This window comes from Pseudophryne corroboree, chromosome 8 (assembly GCF_028390025.1).
Source record: "Pseudophryne corroboree isolate aPseCor3 chromosome 8, aPseCor3.hap2, whole genome shotgun sequence".
In the NCBI taxonomy this organism is placed as follows: Eukaryota; Metazoa; Chordata; class Amphibia; order Anura; family Myobatrachidae; genus Pseudophryne; species Pseudophryne corroboree.
Window position 1 is genome coordinate 88,832,526 of NC_086451.1, and position 23,075 is coordinate 88,855,600.

Here is a 23,075-nt window from a genome sequence, read left to right on the forward strand (position 1 = left end):
CCTTGCACAAACTGGCTCTACAGAGGCAAGATGTCCACCTCATCTTCACCCTCCGATATATCACCGTGTACATCCCCCTCCTCACAGATTATCAATTCGTCCCCACTGGAATCCACCATCTCAGCTCCCTGTGTACTTTGTGGAGGCAATTGCTGCTGGTCAATGTCTCCGCGGAGGAATTGATTATAATTCATTTTAATGAACATCATCTTCTCCACATTTTCTGGATGTAACCTCGTACGCCGATTGCTGACAAGGTGAGCGGCGGCACTAAACACTCTTTCGGAGTACACACTTGTGGGAGGGCAACTTAGGTAGAATAAAGCCAGTTTGTGCAAGGGCCTCCAAATTGCCTCTTTTTCCTGCCAGTATAAGTACGGACTGTGTGACGTGCCTACTTGGATGCGGTCACTCATATAATCCTCCACCATTCTATCAATGTTGAGAGAATCATATGCAGTGACAGTAGACGACATGTCCGTAATCATTGTCAGGTCCTTCAGTCCGGACCAGATGTCAGCATCAGCAGTCGCTCCAGACTGCCCTGCATCACCGCCAGCGGGTGGGCTCGGAATTCTGAGCCTTTTCCTCGCACCCCCAGTTGCGGGAGAATGTGAAGGAGGAGATGTTGACAGGTCGCGTTCCGCTTGACTTGACAATTTTGTCACCAGCAGGTCTTTCAACCCCAGCAGACCTGTGTCTGCCGGAAAGAGAGATCCAAGGTAGGCTTTAAATCTAGGATCGAGCACGGTGGCCAAAATGTAGTGCTCTGATTTCAACAGATTGACCACCCGTGAATCCTTGTTAAGCGAATTAAGGGCTGCATCCACAAGTCCCACATGCCTAGCGGAATCGCTCCCTTTTAGCTCCTTCTTCAATGCCTCCAGCTTCTTCTGCAAAAGCCTGATGAGGGGAATGACCTGACTCAGGCTGGCAGTGTCTGAACTGACTTCACGTGTGGCAAGTTCAAAGGGCATCAGAACCTTGCACAACGTTGAAATCATTCTCCACTGCACTTGAGACAGGTGCATTCCATCTCCTATATCGTGCTCAATTGTATAGGCTTGAATGGCCTTTTGCTGCTCCTCCAACCTCTGAAGCATATAGAGGGTTGAATTCCACCTCGTTACCACTTCTTGCTTCAGATGATGGCAGGGCAGGTTCAGTAGTTTTTGGTGGTGCTCCAGTCTTCTGTACGTGGTGCCTGTACGCCGAAAGTGTCCCGCAATTTTTCTGGCCACCGACAGCATCTCTTGCACGCCCCTGTCGTTTTAAAAAAAATTCTGCACCACCAAATTCAAGGTATGTGCAAAACATGGGACGTGCTGGAATTTGCCCATATTTAATGCACACACAATATTGCTGGCGTTGTCCGATGCCACAAATCCACAGGAGAGTCCAATTGGGGTAAGCCATTCCGCGATGATCTTCCTCAGTTGCCGTAAGAGGTTTTCAGCTGTGTGCGTATTCTGGAAAGCGGTGATACAAAGCGTAGCCTGCCTAGGAAAGAGTTGGCGTTTGCGAGATGCTGCTACTGGTGCCGCCGCTGCTGTTCTTGCGGCGGGAGTCCATACATCTACCCAGTGGGCTGTCACAGTCATATAGTCCTGACCCTGCCCTGCTCCACTTGTCCACATGTCCGTGGTTAAGTGGACATTGGGTACAACTGCATTTTTTAGGAGACTGGTGAGTCTTTTTCTGACGTCCGTGTACATTCTCGGTATCGCCTGCCTAGAGAAGTGGAACCTAGATGGTATTTGGTAACGGGGGCACACTGCCTCAATAAATTGTCTAGTTCCCTGTGAACTAACGGCGGATACCGGACGCACGTCTAACACCAACATAGTTGTCAAGGACTCAGTTATCCGCTTTGCAGTAGGATGACTGCTGTGATATTTCATCTTCCTCGCAAAGGACTGTTGAACAGTCAATTGCTTACTGGAAGTAGTACAAGTGGGCTTACGACTTCCCCTCTGGGATGACCATCGACTCCCAGCGGCAACAACAGCAGCGCCAGCAGCAGTAGGCGTTACACGCAAGGATGCATCGGAGGAATCCCAGGCAGGAGAGGACTCGTCAGACTTGCCAGTGACATGGCCTGCTGGACTATTGGCATTCCTGGGGAAGGAGGAAATTGACACTGAGGGAGTTGGTGGGGTGGTTTGCGTGAGCTTGGTTACAAGAGGAAGGGATTTACTGGTCAGTGGACTGCTTCCGCTGTCACCCAAAGTTTTTGAACTTGTCACTGACTTATTATGAATGCGCTGCAGGTGACGTATAAGGGAGGATGTTCCGAGGTGGTTAACGTCCTTACCCCTACTTATTACAGCTTGACAAAGGGAACACACGGCTTGACACCTGTTGTCCGCATTTCTGGTGAAATACCTCCACACCGAAGAGCTGATTTTTTTGGTATTTTCACCTGGCATGTCAACGGCCATATTCCTCCCACGGACAACAGGTGTCTCCCCGGGTGCCTGACTTAAACAAACCACCTCACCATCAGAATCCTCCTGGTCAATTTCCTCCCCAGTGCCAGCAACACCCATATCCTCCTCATCCTGGTGTACTTCAACACTGACATCTTCAATCTGACTATCAGGAACTGGACTGCGGGTGCTCCTTCCAGCACTTGCAGGGGGCGTGCAAATGGTGGAAGGCGCATGCTCTTCACGTCCAGTGTTGGGAAGGTCAGGCATCGCAACCGACACAATTGGACCCTCCTTGTGGATTTGGGATTTCAAAGAACGCACAGTTCTTTGCGGTGCTTTTGCCAGCTTGAGTCTTTTCAGTTTTCTAGCGAGAGGCTGAGTGCTTCCATCCTCATGTGAAGCTGAACCACTAGCCATGAACATAGGCCAGGGCCTCAGCCGTTCCTTGCCACTCCGTGTGGTAAATGGCATATTGGCAAGTTTACGCTTCTCCTCCGACAATTTTATTTTAGGTTTTGGAGTCCTTTTTTTACTGATATTTGGTGTTTTGGTTTTGACATGCTCTGTACTATGCCATTGGGCATCGGCCTTGGCAGACGACGTTGCTGGCATTTCATCGTCTCGGCCATGACTAGTGGCAGCAGCTTCAGCACGAGGTGGAAGTGGATCTTGATCTTTCCCTAATTTTGGAACCTCAACATTTTTGTTCTCCATATTTTAATAGGCACAACTAAAAGGCACCTCAGGTAAACAATGGAGATGGATGGATTGGATACTAGTATACAATTATGGACGGGCTGCCGAGTGCCGACACAGAGGTAGCCACAGCCGTGAACTACCGCACTGTACTGTGTCTGCTGCTAATATATAGACTGGTTGATAAAGAGATAGTATACTCGTAACTAGTATGTATGTATAAAGAAAGGAAAAAAAACCACGGTTAGGTGGTATATACAATTATGGACGGGCTGCCGAGTGCCGACACAGAGGTAGCCACAGCCGTGAACTACCGCACTGTACTGTGTCTGCTGCTAATATATAGACTGGTTGATAAAGAGATAGTATACTCGTAACTAGTATGTATGTATAAAGAAAGAAAAAAAAACCACGGTTAGGTGGTATATACAATTATGGACGGGCTGCCGAGTGCCGACACAGAGGTAGCCACAGCCGTGAACTACCGCACTGTACTGTGTCTGCTGCTAATATATAGACTGGTTGATAAAGAGATAGTATACTCGTAACTAGTATGTATGTATAAAGAAAGAAAAAAAAACCACGGTTAGGTCACTGGTATATACAATTATGGACGGGCTGCCGAGTGCCGACACAGAGGTAGCCACAGCCGTGAACTACCGCACTGTACTGTCTCTGCTGCTAATATATAGACTGGTTGATAAAGAGATAGTATACTCGTAACTAGTATGTATGTATAAAGAAAGAAAAAAAAACCACGGTTAGGTCACTGGTATATACAATTATGGACGGGCTGCCGAGTGCCGACACAGAGGTAGCCACAGCCGTGAACTACCGCACTGTACTGTGTCTGCTGCTAATATATAGACTGGTTGATAAAGAGATAGTATACTCGTAACTAGTATGTATGTATAAAGAAAGAAAAAAAAACCACGGTTAGGTCACTGGTATATACAATTATGGACGGGCTGCCGAGTGCCGACACAGAGGTAGCCACAGCCGTGAACTACCGCACTGTACTGTGTCTGCTGCTAATATATAGACTGGTTGATAAAGAGATAGTATACTCGTAACTAGTATGTATGTATAAAGAAAGAAAAAAAAACCGCGGTTAGGTCACTGGTATATACAATTATGGACGGGCTGCCGAGTGCCGACACAGAGGTAGCCACAGCCGTGAACTACCGCACTGTACTGTGTCTGCTGCTAATATATAGACTGGTTGATAAAGAGATAGTATACTCGTAACTAGTATGTATGTATAAAGAAAGAAAAAAAAACCACGGTTAGGTCACTGGTATATACAATTATGGACGGTCTGCCGAGTGCCGACACAGAGGTAGCCACAGCCGTGAACTACCGCACTGTACTGTGTCTGCTGCTAATATATAGACTGGTTGATAAAGAGATAGTATACTCGTAACTAGTATGTATGTATAAAGAAAGAAAAAAAAACCACGGTTAGGTGGTATATACAATTATGGACGGGCTGCCGAGTGCCGACACAGAGGTAGCCACAGCCGTGAACTACCGCACTGTACTGTGTCTGCTGCTAATATATAGACTGGTTGATAAAGAGATAGTATACTCGTAACTAGTATGTATGTATAAAGAAAGAAAAAAAAACCACGGTTAGGTCACTGGTATATACAATTATGGACGGGCTGCGGAGTGCCGACACAGAGGTAGCCACAGCCGTGAACTACCGCACTGTACTGTGTCTGCTGCTAATATATAGACTGGTTGATAAAGAGATAGTATACTCGTAACTAGTATGTATGTATAAAGAAAGAAAAAAAAACCACGGTTAGGTGGTATATACAATTATGGACGGGCTGCCGAGTGCCGACACAGAGGTAGCCACAGCCGTGAACTACCGCACTGTACTGTGTCTGCTGCTAATATATAGACTGGTTGATAAAGAGATAGTATACTCGTAACTAGTATGTATGTATAAAGAAAGAAAAAAAAACCACGGTTAGGTCACTGGTATATACAATTATGGACGGGCTGCCGAGTGCCGACACAGAGGTAGCCACAGCCGTGAACTACCGCACTGTACTGTGTCTGCTGCTAATATATAGACTGGTTGATAAAGAGATAGTATACTCGTAACTAGTATGTATGTATAAAGAAAGAAAAAAAAACCACGGTTAGGTCACTGGTATATACAATTATGGACGGGCTGCCGAGTGCCGACACAGAGGTAGCCACAGCCGTGAACTACCGCACTGTACTGTGTCTGCTGCTAATATAGACTGGTTGATAAAGAGATAGTATACTACTAATATTATATATACTGGTGGTCAGGTCACTGGTCACTAGTCACACTGGCAGTGGCACTCCTGCAGCAAAAGTGTGCACTGTTTAATTTTAATATAATATTATGTACTCCTGGCTCCTGCTATAACCTATAACTGGCACTGCAGTAGTGCTCCCCAGTCTCCCCCACAATTATAAGCTGTGTGAGCTGAGCAGTCAGACAGATATATAATATATATAGATGATGCAGCACACTGGCCTGAGCCTGAGCAGTGCACACAGATATGGTATGTGACTGAGTCACTGTGTGCTGTGTATCGCTTTTTTCAGGCAGAGAACGGATTATAAATAAAAGTGGTGGTCACTGGTCACTATCAGCAAAACTCTGCACTGTACACTACTGAGTACTCCTAATGCTCCCCAAAATTAGTAAATCAAGTGTCTAAACGGAGAGGACGCCAGCCACGTCCTCTCCCTATCAATCTCAATGCACGTGTGAAAATGGCGGCGACGCGCGGCTCCTTATATAGAATCCGAGTCTCGCGATAGAATCCGAGCCTCGCGAGAATCCGACAGCGTCATGATGACGTTCGGGCGCGCTCGGGTTAACCGAGCAAGGCGGGAAGATCCGAGTCGCTCGGACTCGTGAAAAAAAACATGAAGTTCTGGCGGGTTCGGATTCAGAGAAACCGAACCCGCTCATCTCTAATAAAAATTAGTGTCCTCTGTCTAAATGCTTCTTTAGTATAGTCTGCTCTGTCTTGAAGAACCAAACCGCCCCCTTTGTCTGCTTCTCTGATTATTATGGAGGTATCCTTGTTAAGTTTTTTGAGGGCTTTCCTCTCTTGTTTACTGAGATTACCATAGATCTTACATTTGCTATTGTTATCGCATAGATTTTTGAAATTATCTAGAGTTACCTTATAGAAACATTCTATACTATTGCTTTTTGATTTGATAGGAAAGAAATCAGATTTTAGTTTCATATTCTTCCTATTCACATCATAGAGTTTGCAGGCTTCAAGTGTATCTTTTCCTACAGAGTGTTCTAATGAATCTGTTTAACTCAACAAATAAATCAAATATATTGGGATCTGAAGTGGGGGAAAATTTTAAACCCTTACTCAGTAAAGATAATTCATTTGTTGTCAAAGTTCTGCTGGAAAGGTTAAAAATGCCTTTGTAGGATTTTTTTTGAAGATAGCAGTTTCCTTTGTTTCCTATGTTTCTCCTTCCCCCCCCCCCCCCTTCTCCTTCTGAACTGATATTTCTGTTTCTTTTGGGTGTGTAGGGGGTTTCTTCTTCTGTATACGTGCTGTCTTTTCGAAACTGGGGTTGTTTTTGTCCTAAAAAAACTTCCTCAGTAGTTGTTCCCTGGTGGTCAGATTCTGACTTATTATAAATTTTGGGCACCTGTTTTTAACCATCTTACTGTGTCCTGTTTGTCAATTGGTTTAACACAACTGGGAGCAAGTAGCGTTTTCAAGGACCTATTTTTCTTGAAAATAAAATTAGGGTCTGTTGGAATGAGGTTTTTAAGAATTGGGTCAGAGTTCAAAATATTGTAGTTGTTCTTAATAATTTTTATTTTTATTTAGGACATGAAAACATCTAATAGATTCCATGGCAGCCAGTCTGACGCTGATCCTAGAATGTGTTACATTGCTACAAATGCAACAGTTGTTTCTATTGCAATCATGGATTAGTTTTTCCCTATAAAGTTGTTATTACAGGCAGTGCTGCAAGTATGGTGGCACGGGGCGGTACAGCGTTCCGGTAAGAAATTCCCAGCCGGTACGCTGTACTGCCGGGCCGTCCACCTTACCTGCATCCCGCTGGCTGCTGGCCTGCTCTCAATTCTCTGTGATGTCCGGTCTCCGCTCCGGCGACTGATCTCAATAAGACACCGGTTTGTCAGCTCACATACCGGCAGCCACGGCTCCTGATTGGCTGCCTGTCCACGAGCTCTGATTGACTAACGAACCGGCGCCTTATTTGAGATACCCGTCGCCGGAGCTGCAGAGACAGGACTTCACGAGCAATGAGGGGCAGGAGAGGCACTGCGCTCTCCGCCCCTCACACAGCACAAACAGAGGCAGCGGTGAGCAGAGGCGGGGGCACTCTGGGGCAATGTATATCTGGCACTGTGGGGGCATTTGTGTATCTGGCATTGTGGGAGCATTTGTGAATCTGGCACTGTGGGGGCATTTATGTATCTGGCATTGTGGGAGCATTTGTGAATCTGGCACTGTGGGGTATTTGTACATCTGGCACTGTGGGGGCATTTGTACATCTGGCACTGTGGGGGCATTTGTGAATCTGGCACTGTGGGGGCATTTGTGAATCTGGCACTGTGGGTGCATTTGTACATCTGGCACTGTGGGGGCATTTGTACATCTGGCACTGTGGGTGCATTTGTACATCTGGCACTGTGGGGGCATTTGTGAATCTGGCACTGTGGGGTATTTGTACATCTGGCACTGTGGGGGCATTTGTACATCTGGCACTGTGGGGGCATTTGTGAATCTGGCACTGTGGGGGCATTTGTGAATCTGGCACTGTGGGTGCATTTGTACATCTGGCACTGTGGGGGCATTTGTACATCTGGCACTGTGGGGGCATTTGTGAATCTGGCACTGTGGGGTATTTGTACATCTGACACTGTGGGGGCATTTGTACATCTAACACTGTGGGGGCATTTGTATATCTGGCCCCCCATATGTGTATCACGACCCCATTTTCATTGGCCACGCCCCATGTGGCATTTGACCACACCCATTTTTGGCGTGCGCACACAGTACCTATAAGACATTTTTTCTACTTGCACCACTGAGTACAGGAGAGACCATCACAGTGCCAGCCCAGTGGTCAGTGTGACAGGCAGGACGCATCACAATGCACTGTGCTCCAGGTGATGTCACAGACGCTCACAGCTTGTGTCTTTTGATATGAAGTTTTCAGAGGAGAAGGACACAATGTTTGGTGTCTGTGTTATATTGCTTTTACTACTGACAATTCCAGTCAGAGGAGTGCCTGTGCCATCTACACCATGTAAGTGCAATCTCCACTTATATCATTCACTTTTACATAGTGGAAAATAATGATTTATTTGGCCAAATAGACACATAGAGACAACTGTACCTCAGCAGCCAGATGTCAGGGCGCAGGATATATGTGTGTATGTATGTGTGTATAACATAGCATGATATAATGACATAAAAATCAGTAACACGATTGGACACATTAGATCACACGAGCATACAATAATTCCCAATGTAACCGCTCAGCTGCACTACTGCCAACTGTCACATGACAATCAGTAACCAACAACATTAGGGGTCTGACCGTGTTGCCCATATGCCACCTGTGCTGTGGACGAGGACTGACCGCGCTGACCATATGCTCCCTATGCTGTGGCAAGGACTGGCTGTGCTGCCCATACACCCCCTGTGCTATGAGGGAGGATGGACCGTGTTGCCTATATGCCCCCCTGTGTCATGGGGGTATAGGAAGGTAGTAATAATGGTGGGGGATATGGTGTGGGAGGGCCCTGCCTGTCGTTACTTGTACTGTGCCGCACAATACCTGATGGCAGCGGGTCACCCCAGCGATCACAAGCTGACTGCTGCGGATAGCAGTAAAGACGACGCAGGACTCCTCTGTATATGTCTGTGCTGAGTCAGGTGCAGTTCAGGCTCCTCCCCTTGGTCCAAACAAGAAATGAGAATTTAGCACAATATATGACTTTATTATATGTGTTATATTATTATTGCTGTGTGTAAAAGGTTCCTCGTTATCAGCACTGACCCAGTATCCTTTCTGTGTCTCATCTAGCTGCCGGGCACTCACCTACTATTGATCAGGCGTTTCCTGCTTTATTTGCGCTAGTTAGCACCAGCAACAGCTCGGCGGTGTCCCAGGGTCACTTCAATCATATGGTGCCCAGTCTACATGGGCACCATATGATGGGTAAAGGGGGGGTCTCCCGGGGCAGGGAGAGCAGGGTCAGACTGGCACATAGGGGTACAGAGAAAACCATCAGTGGGTCCCACTGACTGAGAGCCCACCCCCTCCTCTAGGGATCAGGTTTTGTGCACTTGAATTATACATTATACATTAGTTATATTATACTGGACAGGACTATGGTGTACTCACTACAGTGCATTGTGGTTGTTAATCTGCTACATCACCATGCATGCACTAGCGGTATTTACTATATATATTTATACAGGGGCCCAAATCATCCCATCTCTAATAGTTATCCAATCCTCTGTGGTGGATGGCACACCCCTAAGCATGGGCCCCTATCACTACATTCCCCTGGAGGGCCCTTTATGTCTCAGTACGACACTGAATGGGAGCGGTGTCTGGAGCAGACAATGGGCCTGGTGTGATTACAGCAGTTACAAGGAGGGGTTCAGAGACATGAGCGGACTAGGGGGGTAATTCCAAGTTGATCGCAGCAGGAATTTTTTTAGCAGTTGGGCAAAACCATGTGCACTGCAGGGAGGCAGATATAACATGTGCAGAGAGAGATAGATTTGGGTGTGGGGTGTTCAATCTGTAATCTAATTTGCAGTGTAAAAATAAAGCAGCCAGGATTTACCCTGCACAGAAATAAAATAACCCACCCAAATCTAACTCTCTCTGCAAATGTTATATCTGCCTCCCCTGCAGTGCACATGGTTTTGCCCAACTGCTAAAAAATGTCCTGCTGCGATCAACTTGGAATTACCCCCTAGAACAGGGCATTTCCCTGACATGTTCCTGACTGTAACTGAGGAGGGTAAATGGCTTTAGAGCCGGCCGGAGCATCAGGGAGTGTGGGTGAAGGGTCTGCGCTGTTATAACAACTGGCTCAGAGACTGGTGTGCGCAGATTGCTATGTAGAGACTATGGGGGTCAATTATCATAGATTGCATATTCAGTGCGTTCTGGGCAGGATCTTACCACCCAGGATCACATTGCAATATGCAATCCTATCACCTGAATATATGATTGTTCACATGCAGAGACAGGGTCTACAAAATGAGCCCGTCCCTGTGATATGCTGTACATATAGGTACACATTATGCGACTGGCCGGGCCAGGGGAAATACACATCGTTGCCACCCGGCTCAGCCTCAACATACCAGTGGCAGGAGGGAAGGCGGGGCAGACCAGGGGTGGGATGGAGTAGAGAAACTGCAGACACCGAGGGGTTAGGCTGAGCCACCCCTATATTTTGCATATAGACACCAGGCTCCACCCCTATCTCCTCCGAACACCAGCATGCGAATTCCAGATCTCAGACAGCACTGGGGGAATCCAGGAGATTTACTAAACTTTGCGGGGCAGCGTGAGAGTGGCACAGAAAACGGGAGCGCAGGAGGGTTGGCAAGTATGTGTCTGCCCTTCCCTGCCCACCTGGCACAAGGATGGTCCAGCACCACCATGACTGATGCAGGGATTTCCGCATCAGCTGTGCACACCTCCCAAAATTCCATTTTACTAAGGAGGGACACAAGCGCGGCAAAGCCACCCGCGCTCCCAGAAAAGGGGTGTGGCCTAAGAAAAGGGGCGTGACTGCACAGGAGGACCCGCGATCGCGAGCCACGCCCCCCATTTTTGTCACTGAGGGGGCATGCCCAGTGCTCTGTGAACCGCCGGCATGCCCCCTCTCTCCCTCTGACTCCAGTGAATAGACGCCGTGCGCAGCGAGTGCAATGAGTCTCCCAACTGCCCCCCCCCCCACCGCTGGACACTGCTGCCCGCGGGTGGGACAGCGATCAGTCCCCAAAAAACGGGACTGTCCCATGAAAATCAGGACAGTTGGGAGGTATGGCTGTGTGTCACCCCATGGTGCTGCTGGCCTCGGGTACTCCCAGATCAATTGTTTTATATGGCTGCGCTGAGTTTATTATATTGTTTTATATTATTATTGCTGTGTGTAAAATGTTGATCTTTGTCAGCACTGATCCAATATCCTTTCTCTGTGTTCTCCTAGATCCAATCGAGGAGCGTAAGTATCACCCTGCACTACTTATGCTTTGGGTCCAGGCATGCTGTGTATCACTTGCAGCCGCCAGTCAGGGTTTCTGGATCACTCCTACCGGCGGCTGATGCACTGGGGGCACCCGGATCTGGATCTCAGATCTGGTTACCAGGCACAGATAGTAGTACCCCCCCCCCCATCTCCTCCAGGCTGATCTCTGCTAATTTATCATAGCCGGCCCAGGCTTCCTCAGTCAGGGACAGTGTATAGAGTATATACAGATGTGTCCTCTGCTTTGTTGCTGCACAGTATACACAGCGATACTCCCACCTCCCGAGATTAGCGGTGGCGAGTGTTTGCACGCACACGTGATCAATTCACTTGCATGGTTGCGAAAGCTCACAGCCTCTAGCAGCATAGCTGCAACGTTATAAGAGGAGACATCTGTAGGAGCCACGCTGCCTTATTCCCCTTACTACCTATATTACCAGCACTGCCCATAGTAAGGACGCTGCTCTATAAATGTATGACATAAGGGACTGATATGTGTGACCTGGCTGCAAGTTACAGGCATTTATTCAGCCAATCTCATTCTTCTTATATAGGTATTAAGTCTATGGTGCTTACAGGCATTGGGATCATGCTGGGCATCTTTATTCCAGTATTATTCATTCTGTGGATTGGGTAAGTCAGAAACATTGCCTACAAAGAACAGTACCTTTATATACAGAGATAGTAATAATACTATCAGCCATATTATTTATACAGAGCCCATCTGCAGGGAGCACATATATACCGTGTCCCATCCCTAGGGGGCAGTATACTGTACAGGGCAGTAATAGAGGGAGGTCTGTAGTAGGGAACGGACACTATACTCAGCATCACCTCTCATTCTATGTATTATATATACAGCCTCATCCCTAGGGAGCACATATATACTATGTTCCATCCCTAGGGGGCAGTATATTGTACAGGGCAGTAATAGAGGGAGGTCTGTAGTAGGGAGCGGACACTACACTCAGCATCACCTCTCATTCTATGTATTATATATACAGCCCCATCCCTAGGGAGCACATATATACCATGTCATATCCCTAGGGGGCAGTGTACTGTACAGGGCAGTACTAGAGGGAGGTCTGTAGTAGGGAGCGGACACTACACTCAGCATCACCTCTCATTCTATGTATTATATATACAGCCCCATCCCTAGGGAGCACATATATACTATGTCATATCCCTAGGGGGCAGTGTACTGTACAGGGCAGTAATAGAGGGAGGTCTGTAGTAGGGAATGGACACTACACTCAGCACCACCTCTCATTCTATGTATTATTTATACAGCCCCATCCCTAGGGAGCACATATATACCATGTCATATCCCTAGGGGGCAGTATACTGTACAGGGCAGTAATAGAGGGAGGTCTGTAGTAGGGAGCGGACACTACACTCAGCACCACCTCTCATTCTATGTATTATATATACAGCCCCATCCCTAGGGAGCACATATATACCATGTCATATCCCTAGGGGGCAGTATACTGTACAGGGCAGTAATAGAGGGAGGTCTGTAATAGGGAGCGGACACTACACTCAGCACCACCTCTCATTCTATGTATTATATATACAGCCCCAGCCCTAGGGAGCATATATATACCATGTCATATCCCTAGGGGGCAGTATACTGTACAGGGCAGTAATAGAGGGAGGTCTGTAGTAGGGAGCGGACACTACACTCAGCACCACCTCTCATTCTATGTATTATATATACAGCCCCATCCCTAGGGAGCACATATATACCATGTCCCATCCCTAGGGGGCAGTATACTGTACAGGGCAGTAATAGAGGGAGGTCTGTAATAGGGAGCGGACACTACACTCAGCACCACCTCTCATTCTATGTATTATATATACAGCCCCATCCCTAGGGAGCACATATATACCATGTCATATCCCTAGGGGGCAGTATACTGTACAGGGCAGTAATAGAGGGAGGTCTGTAGTAGGGAACGGACACTACACTCAGCACCACCTCTCATTCTATGTATTATATATACAGCCCCATCCCTAGGGAGCACATATATACCATGTCCCATCCCTAGGGGGCAGTATACTGTACAGGGCAGTAATAGAGGGAGGTCTGTAGTAGGGAGCGGACACTACACTCAGCACCACCTCTCATTCTATGTATTATATATACAGCCCCATCCCTAGGGAGCACATATATACCATGTCATATCCCTAGGGGGCAGTATACTGTACAGGGCAGTAATAGAGGGAGGTCTGTAGTAGGGAGCGGACACTACACTCAGCACCACCTCTCATTCTATGTATTATATATACAGCCCCATCCCTAGGGAGCACATATATACCATGTCATATCCCTAGGGGGCAGTATACTGTACAGGGCAGTAATAGAGGGAGGTCTGTAGTAGGGAGCGGACACTACACTCAGCACCACCTCTCATTCTATGTATTATATATACAGCCCCATCCCTAGGGAGCACATATATACCATGTCATATCCCTAGGGGGCAGTGTACTGTACAGGGCAGTAATAGAGGGAGGTCTGTAATAGGGAGCGGACACTACACTCAGCACCACCTCTCATTCTATGTATTATATATACAGCCCCATCTCTAGGGAGCACATATATACTATGTCCCATCCCTAGGGGGCAGTATACTGTACAGGGCAGTAATAGAGGGAGGTCTGTAGTAGGGAGCGGACACTACACTCAGCACCACCTCTCATTCTATGTATTATACATACAGCCCCATCCCTAGGGAGCACATATATACCATGTCCCATCCCTAGGGGGCAGTATACTGTACAGGGCAGTAATAGAGGGAGGTCTGTAGTAGGGAACGGACACTATACTCAGCATCACCTCTCATTCTATGTATTATATATACAGCCCCATCCCTAGGGAGCACATATATACCATGTCATATCCCTAGGGGGCAGTGTACTGTACAGGGCAGTAATAGAGGGAGGTCTGTAGTAGGGAGCGGACACTACACTCAGCACCACCTCTCATTCTATGTATTATATATACAGCCCCATCCCTAGGGAGCACATATATACTATGTCCCATCCCTAGGGGGCAGTATACTGTACAGGGCAGTAATAGAGGGAGGTCTGTAATAGGGAGCGGACACTACACTCAGCACCACCTCTCATTCTATGTATTATATATACAGCCCCATCCCTAGGGAGCACATATATACTATGTCCCATCCCTAGGGGGCAGTATACTGTACAGGGCAGTAATAGAGGGAGGTCTGTAGTAGGGAGCGGACACTACACTCAGCACCACCTCTCATTCTATGTATTATATACAGCCCCATCCCTAGGGAGCACATATATACCATGTCATATCCCTAGGGGGCAGTATACTGTACAGGGCAGTAATAGAGGGAGGTCTGTAATAGGGAGCGGACACTACACTCAGCACCACCTCTCATTCTATGTATTATATATACAGCCCCATCTCTAGGGAGCACATATATACTATGTCCCATCCCTAGGGGGCAGTATACTGTACAGGGCAGTAATAGAGGGAGGTCTGTAGTAGGGAGCGGACACTACACTCAGCACCACCTCTCATTCTATGTATTATACATACAGCCCCATCCCTAGGGAGCACATATATACCATTTCCCATCCCTAGGGGGCAGTATACTGTACAGGGCAGTAATAGAGGGAGGTCTGTAGTAGGGAACGGACACTATACTCAGCATCACCTCTCATTCTATGTATTATATATACAGCCCCATCCCTAGGGAGCACATATATACCATGTCATATCCCTAGGGGGCAGTATACTGTACAGGGCAGTAATAGAGGGAGGTCTGTAGTAGGGAACGGACACTACACTCAGCACCACCTCTCATTCTATGTATTATATATACAGCCCCATCCCTAGGGAGCACATATATACTATGTCCCATCCCTAGGGGGCAGTATACTGTACAGGGCAGTAATAGAGGGAGGTCTGTAGTAGGGAGTGGACACTACACTCAGCACAACCTCTCATTCTATGTATTATATATACAGCCCCATCCCTAGGGAGCACATATATACCATGTCCCATCCCTAGGGGGCAGTATATTGTACAGAGCAGTAATAGAGGGAGGTCTGTAGTAGGGAACGGACACTACACTCAGCACCATCTCTCATTCTATGGGTGATATTCAAATGACATATCATGCCCAATTTCCTTCTAAAATGATCTCCGTTATTGCGCATATTGCGCCCATAGTGATCAGGTTTAGCTGTGTAAAGGGTTGGGTGCCTCCATACTCCGGAGGTAGCAAGCTGAAATAATGATACCACGCCCCTGAGGGCAGAAACAGAATGGGTGTGAAGAGGGGTGAAAAGAATTTAATCTCCCCCTATGTATTATATATACATAGCGTGTCCTCCATTTCCATGCGATGGCCTATTCTACCCCACCAACCACAATCAGGAGGATGGGAGGGTCTCTACCAGCATACGGGAGTAAATAGCCTCAGAAGTGATACTCGGGTATTCCTAACCGATAGAACAGGAATCATGGACAGTCCCGCCAGATATGGAAGGGTTCTTGGTATAAGACTCAGGGCTTAAAGTGGTCCTGAAGAGGTGGTGGAGCGCTTTATCCCAAACACCTACCCCCCCCCCTCCCCTCCCATTAGGTGGAGCCAGGGCCAATGCATGGGTTTTCAGCACCCCCCTGCAAACTATACATTTGTGCCCTACCTCCCATACTTTCTAAAGGGACATATATATATATATAGCAGAGGGAATTAGGTGGCACTCACAGACTTGTAGCTTGTGGAATCAAACTTCACACAGTGAAGATGTTTAATGAAAAAACAGTGACGTTTCGGGGACGTATCCCCTTCCTCAGACAGTGAGACAATGCAATAACAGTGAATAAATACCCTAAAATGACCCCACTTACCCCCATGATCACGACTCCCAGCTGCGTGGACCACGGCGTGTCTCGGCGTCCCCCGACCCGCACTTCCGGCTTCGACGTGACCGCCTGACCGGAAGTGAGTCATACAGGCTTCGCCGGTCACCATGTCAACGCCCTGGGAGCGCTGCAATGTAAACAAAGCACAACACACTTGTATTATTAATGAAAAGGACTAACAAAGTGTAAAAAAACACACACATCTCAAAGATTGCTCGCCTGGAGCTGGAGTGTGTGGATAAAACCATCATATCTGTGATAAAAACAATACATATATATGTGCATACATGTTAAAAATACTTATTTTACAACACCCAGTCTGACACATCTGAACCTGAACTATTCCAAACTCGCCAATGTTACTACTTTCTGAATAAAACAATGATGATATATATGGAATGAAAATAGGAATAAAAATCACTGGCGATGGACAGGCATGGATGACTCTACTTTTGGAAAGATATATTTTATATGTTTATTAGCCAAAAGGTTTATTATGGGTGAATGGTTCTATTGCATATTGAGTCTTATTATAAAGGCTGCTATTGTTAATCTAGCTGCATTAGGCAATGAACCTGAAAAGGCTGGCCCATAACTAGGGACTCGCCTGCAAAAAGAAGGATGTATTGAAAAGTGACAACCTTTATTATATGTCTTTTAATCATTAATGTATAGTGACCTACAGAAAGTTACTAAGTCCTAAGGACTCGTTTAATCCTTTGGGGGCTAAACAATCCAGGCGAAAAATCCACCTGGATTCTAGTTGCAACAGTTTTTTCCCCCTGTCACCACCTCTTATGGATGCTGGAACATGATCAATGGCCCTATATCTCAAACTGGCCAACGTGTGATGCTGTGTGGCAAAGTGCCTGGCAACTGGTTGATCACTAGCCCCTGTTGACAGGGCTGCTCTGATGGCAGACCGGTGTTGGGTTAAACGGATCTTCAATTGACATTCAGTTTTGCCCACATAATAGAGCCCGCAAGGGCACACTATTATGTAGACCACATATCGGGAAGTACAGGTCAATGGCCACCTAATTTTCAGGCATCGGCCCGTATGTGGGTGGGGGAAGGTCTCGCCGACTATAAAGAAGGAACAAGTCGTGCATCCCAGGCATTTAAAACAGCCATTCTTCTTGCTTAAAAAATGCCTGGGTGCACTCCTGGCATCAAAACCTGTGATATCAGTCTTGACAACTAAATCCTTCAAGTTCTTGCCCCTGGCGTAACTCGCCATGAGTTTGCTATTTTGGAAGCATTTCAGGTCAGGGTCCGAGGTGACCATTTGCCACGTGTCCCTGACTTGCTTGACCAGTGCCGGGCTGTTGGCATTGTACTCCGTCACCCATGGAATGATCTCCCTGGGTAGGGTTCGGTGACTCTGCTTGGCCTGTTTTTGAAAATTACAGAGGGCTCTCTCTCTAGCTTTTTTGAGTTCTGATAGTGAGAGAGGGTATGCACTAAATTTGAGAATTATCTCCTCGAGTTGCTCCTCTCGTACATTTGGGTCAGTATTATTCCTGCAGACCCTGAGCAATTGGGAGTAGGGCAAGCTGCGTATCATTGCCTTAGGGTGGGAGCTCTCTGCCCGGAGCAGTGTATTCCTGTCCGTAGGTTTTTTATACAGGGATGTCTCAGCTCTCCCCTCTATCAATTGAATACAGACATCCAGATAGCAGATGTCTGATTTGCTAGATACCAAAGTCAATTTGATGGGACTGTTGGAATCATTATGTTTATTAATGAGCCCAATCAATTTTTGTATATCGTCGTTCCACATCATCAGGAGATCGTCAATGTAACGAAAATATAGAAGAATTGCACTTGAAATGCTCCCATCCAGAAAAAACAAGTCCCTTTCCACCTCCCACATGAAGCTGTTGGCGAACGACGGGGCCACTGGGGACCCCATCGAGCAGCCCGTGAGTTGTTTATAAAACTTCCCGTTAAACAAAAAGTAGTTGTGTGTCAGTGTGAAGGTCAGCAGCTCAATAAACAAATCTATGTCTGGACCCGTGTAAAGGCTATTGCCCGTGATCAACCGTCTGACCGCCTCCAGCCCAGCCTCATGGGGGATGCATGTATAGAGGCTGGTCACGTCCAACGTGACCATGGTAGTTACCTCTGGCACTGGTCCCAACCCTGCTAATCTCTCTAACAGCATATTCGTATCCTTGAGGTAAGAAAACGTAGCTTGAATACATGGCTGCAGGAATGTGTCAAGAAACACAGCTACTGGCTCGCACAGAGACCCACGGGCAGATATAATAGGTCTGCCCGGTGGTCTCTGTGCATCCTTGTGGATCTTGGGGAGGGTGTAAAACAATGGGACCACTGGCCATTTAGTGGATAACTTGTCACAAATTACCTGCGATATCAACCCCTCACCAACTGCCCGTTTCAAAAGCAAATCAAGATCCTGCTTGAAGACCAATGTAGGGTCATGATCAAGCCGGCAATAGGTTTTACTATCACTGAGTAATCTGACGCATTCTGCGACGTATGAGGAAGTGTCCTGAATGACAACAGAGCCGCCTTTATCGGCGGCCCTAATAATGATGTCAGTCCTCTGTTGTAGACTCTTAAGTGCTTGTCATTCATCACTGGATAAGTTGTGTTTCACCGCTGGTGCTCTAGTTCCAATGGCCCCCTCCATTAATCTGTGAAAGGTTTTAAGAGTGGCGTTGTTTGACTGTGGGTCGAATCTGGACCGGTTCCCCAATCTGGAGATGCGGCTGGGTAATGCTGGTTCAGTGTTGACCGTGGGATGTTTAGAAAAGTATTCTTTGATCTTAAGTGAGCGTGCCAGTTTGAACGCCTCCACCTTCCATTTAAACGGATCCACAAAATTGGTGGGAATGAAAGTTAGTCCTTTGCTCAGCAGTCTCTGTTCGGACTCCTGCAGAGTGTGTGAAGATAAATTAAAGATTAGGTGGCTCTGTGCTTCGGTGGCCTTCCCACTGTTCTGCCTCCTCGTTTGGCCTCCCCGTCTTGTTTTGGTCTTCACCGGGTAGAGGCCACCGCCCGGGTGTTTGCCACTAAAGGTGTCACAGTGTGTCTAGCTTCCGTATCTGTCGCTCCAATTTCGTCGTTATCATTTGCTGAGGTGCTCGAGAAGCGAACCCGTTGTGGTCTCCTTGGGTTATTGGCTCCCCGGCCACGTCCACGGACCTGATTTCCTTGTCCAAGCCAAGTGTAAACCCGATGTTGGGCGTAATCTGTCACAACCTTTCTGTGTTTTTCTTTCTTATATTTCACTAGGTTGTTTTTGTATTCATCCAATTGGATCTGTAATTTGGATGTCCAATCTGTAGATTTATCAGCTGCCATGGTGGTCAGATGTTCCTTTTCAAACGCATTGATCTTCTCTGTTGTTGATCTTAGCTCCCTCGTGGACTCCTCAATGACCAATAAGATAAGGTCCATGGAGCATTTGTTAAGTATTGATATCCAGCGTTTGCAAAAGGTCGTATTGTATCTGCCAATAGTTGGTGTGTTATGGACCCTGAACCCCCGGGGTATTTGTTTAGCCCGGTAGTAATCAGATAACGTGCGACTGTGATAGAGGAAGTCCATTTCTCTTTTCTTTAATTTGAACAATTCACGATACACATCAGCACAGAATTCCACGTAATCTTCAGACAGTGGCCTGTCCTTATGAAGAATTTTCTCAGCATCAATGCCTGAGAAACTGAGAGTCTCATAATTGTCACACTCTAATAGAAACGATGTGAAATCACCCTCACCTTCTGAGGTGGCCATCCTATGCCTCCGTCCGGATGCCTTAACAGACCGGGTTGCGTTGTCGGTGTAATTAAAGTGCCAAATGCGTGCATATAAAGTGCTCCCAGTGAACTAAAAAAGTTTAAAAATCGAGGGAGGAGGTCCTGTGGGAGGGTGCCCTGGGCTGGTTCAACGAACTTATCCACCGCAGCGGAGCGTGGAACCAAATACTCCCAAACAACTGCCCCGGCACTCATCCAAAACAGCTTGCTGTGGTGCCCTTCCTTGTGGACCTTGCCGGCCCACCTATGTATAGCAGAGGGAATTAGGTGGCACTCACAGACTTGTAGCTTGTGGAATCAAACTTCACACAGTGAAGATGTTTAATGAAAAAACAGTGACGTTTCGGGGACGTATCCCCTTCCTCAGACAGTGAGACAATGCAATAACAGTGAATAAATACCATAAAATGACCCCACTTACCCCCATGATCACGACTCCCAGCTGCGTGGACCACGGCGTGTCTCGGCGTCCCCCGGCCCGCACTTCCGGTTTCGACGTCACCCGCCTGACCGGAAGTGAGTCATACAGGCTTCGCCGGTCACCATGTCAACGCCCTGGGAGCGCTGCAATGTAAACAAAGCACAACACACTTGTATTATTAATGAAAAGGACTAACAAAGTGTAAAAAAACACACACATCTCAAAGATCGCTCGCCTGGAGCTGGAGTGTGTGGATAAAACCATCATATCTGTGATAAAAACAATACATATATATGTGCATACATGTTAAAAAATTTTAATCATTAATAATACAAGTGTGTTGTGCTTTGTTTACATTGCAGCGCTCCCAGGGCGTTGACATGGTGACCGGCGAAGCCTGTATGACTCACTTCCGGTCAGGCGGTGACGTCGAAGCCGGAAGTGCGGGCCAGGGGACGCCGAGACACGCCGTGGTCCACGCAGCTGGGAGTCGTGATCATGGGGGTAAGTGGGGTCATTTTAGGGTATTTAATCACTGTTATTGCATTGTCTCACTGTCTGACGAAGGGGATACGTCCCCGAAACGTCACTGTTTTTTCATTAAACATCTTCACTGTGTGAAGTTTGATTCCACAAGCTACAAGTCTGTGAGTGCCACCTAATTCCCTCTGCTATACATAGGTGGGCCGGCAAGGTCCACAAGGAAGGGCACCACAGCAAGCTGTTTTGGATGAGTGCTGGGGCAGTTGTTTGGGAGTATTTGGTTCCACGCTCCGCTGCGGTGGATAAGTTCGTTGAACCAGCCCAGGGCACCCTCCCACAGGACCTCCTCACTCGATTTTTAAACTTTTTTAGTTCACTGGGAGCACTTTATATGCACGCATTTGGCACTTTAATTACACCGACAACGCAACCCGGTCTGTTAAGGCATCCGGACGGAGGCATAGGATGGCCACCTCAGAAGGTGAGGGTGAATTCACATCGTTTCTATTAGAGTGTGACAATTATGAGACTCTCAGTTTCTCAGACATTGATGCTGAGAAAATTCTTCATAAGGACAGGCCACTGTCTGAAGATTACGTGGAATCCTGTGCTGATGTGTATCGTGAATTGTTCAAATTAAAGAAAAGAGAAATGGACTTCCTCTATCACAGTCGCACGTTATCTGATTACTACCGGGCTAAACAAATACCCCGGGGGTTCAGGGTCCATAACACACCAACTATTGGCAGATACAATACGACCTTTTGCAAACGCTGGATATCAATACTTAACAAATGCTCCATGGACCTTATGTTATTGGTCATTGAGGAGTCCACGAGGGAGCTAAGATCAACAACAGAGAAGATCAATGCATTTGAAAAGGAACATCTGACCACCATGGCAGCTGATAAATCTACAGATTGGACATCCAAATTACAGATCCAATTGGATGAATACAAAAACAACCTAGTGAAATATAAGAAAGAAAAACACAAAAAGGTTGTGACAGATTACGCCCAACATCGGGTTTACACTTGGCTTGGACAAGGAAATCAGGCCCGTGAACGTGGCCGGGGAGCCAATAACCCAAGAAGACCACAACGGGTTCGCTTCTCGAGCACCTCAGCAAGTGATAACGACGAAACTGGAGCGACAGATACGGAAGCTAGACACACTGTGACCCCTTTAGTGGCAAACACCCGGGCGGTGGCCTCTACCCGGGGAAGACCAAAACAAGACGGGGAGGCCAAACGAGGAGGCAGAACAGTGGGAAGGCCACCGAAGCACAGAGCCACCTAATCTTTAATTTATCTTCACACACTCTGCAGGAGTCCGAACAGAGACTGCTGAGCAAAGGACTAACTTTCATTCCCACCAATTTTGTGGATCCGTTTAAATGGAAGGTGGAGGCGTTCAAACTGGCACGCTCACTTAAGATCAAAGAATACTTTTCTAAACATCCCACGGTCAACACTGAACCAGCATTACCCAGCCGCATCTCCAGATTGGGGAACCGGTCCAGATTCGACCCACAGTCAAACAACGCCACTCTTAAAACCTTTCACAGATTAATGGAGGGGGCCACTGGAACTAGAGCACCAGCGGTGAAACACAACTTATCCAGTGATGAACGACAAGCACTTAAGAGTCTACAACAGAGGACTGACATCATTATTAGGGCCGCCGATAAAGGCGGCTCTGTTGTCATTCAGGACACTTCCTCATACGTCGCAGAATGCGACAGATTACTCAGTGATAGTAAAACCTATTGCCGGCTTGATCATGACCCTTGTTATGCACACCAGTGCCTGCAGGAATGTACTGGTATTTGAACTGTTATGCACACCAGTGCCTGCAGAAATGTACTGGTGTCTGAACAGAGAGGGATGCAAAACAAATGAATTCACAGACAGACTGGGAAATATGACATTACGTACACAGAAGGTGATAGGGTAACAAAACCAACAGAAAGTGAACAGAGAAGCCCAGAGGCTAAGAAACTGGGTGTCTCCCTAGTATTAGAAATGCTCAGATGGAAAAAGCAAGATGTTGTGTTTTA

General features: G+C 47.1%; 1 pseudogene; it reads right to left on the reverse strand.

The window, feature by feature from the left end:
- Positions 1 to 18,440, reverse strand: part of LOC134949777 (uncharacterized) — a 54,096-nt pseudogene extending 35,656 nt beyond the window's left edge.
- Between the last annotated feature and the right edge of the window lie 4,635 nt (positions 18,441 to 23,075).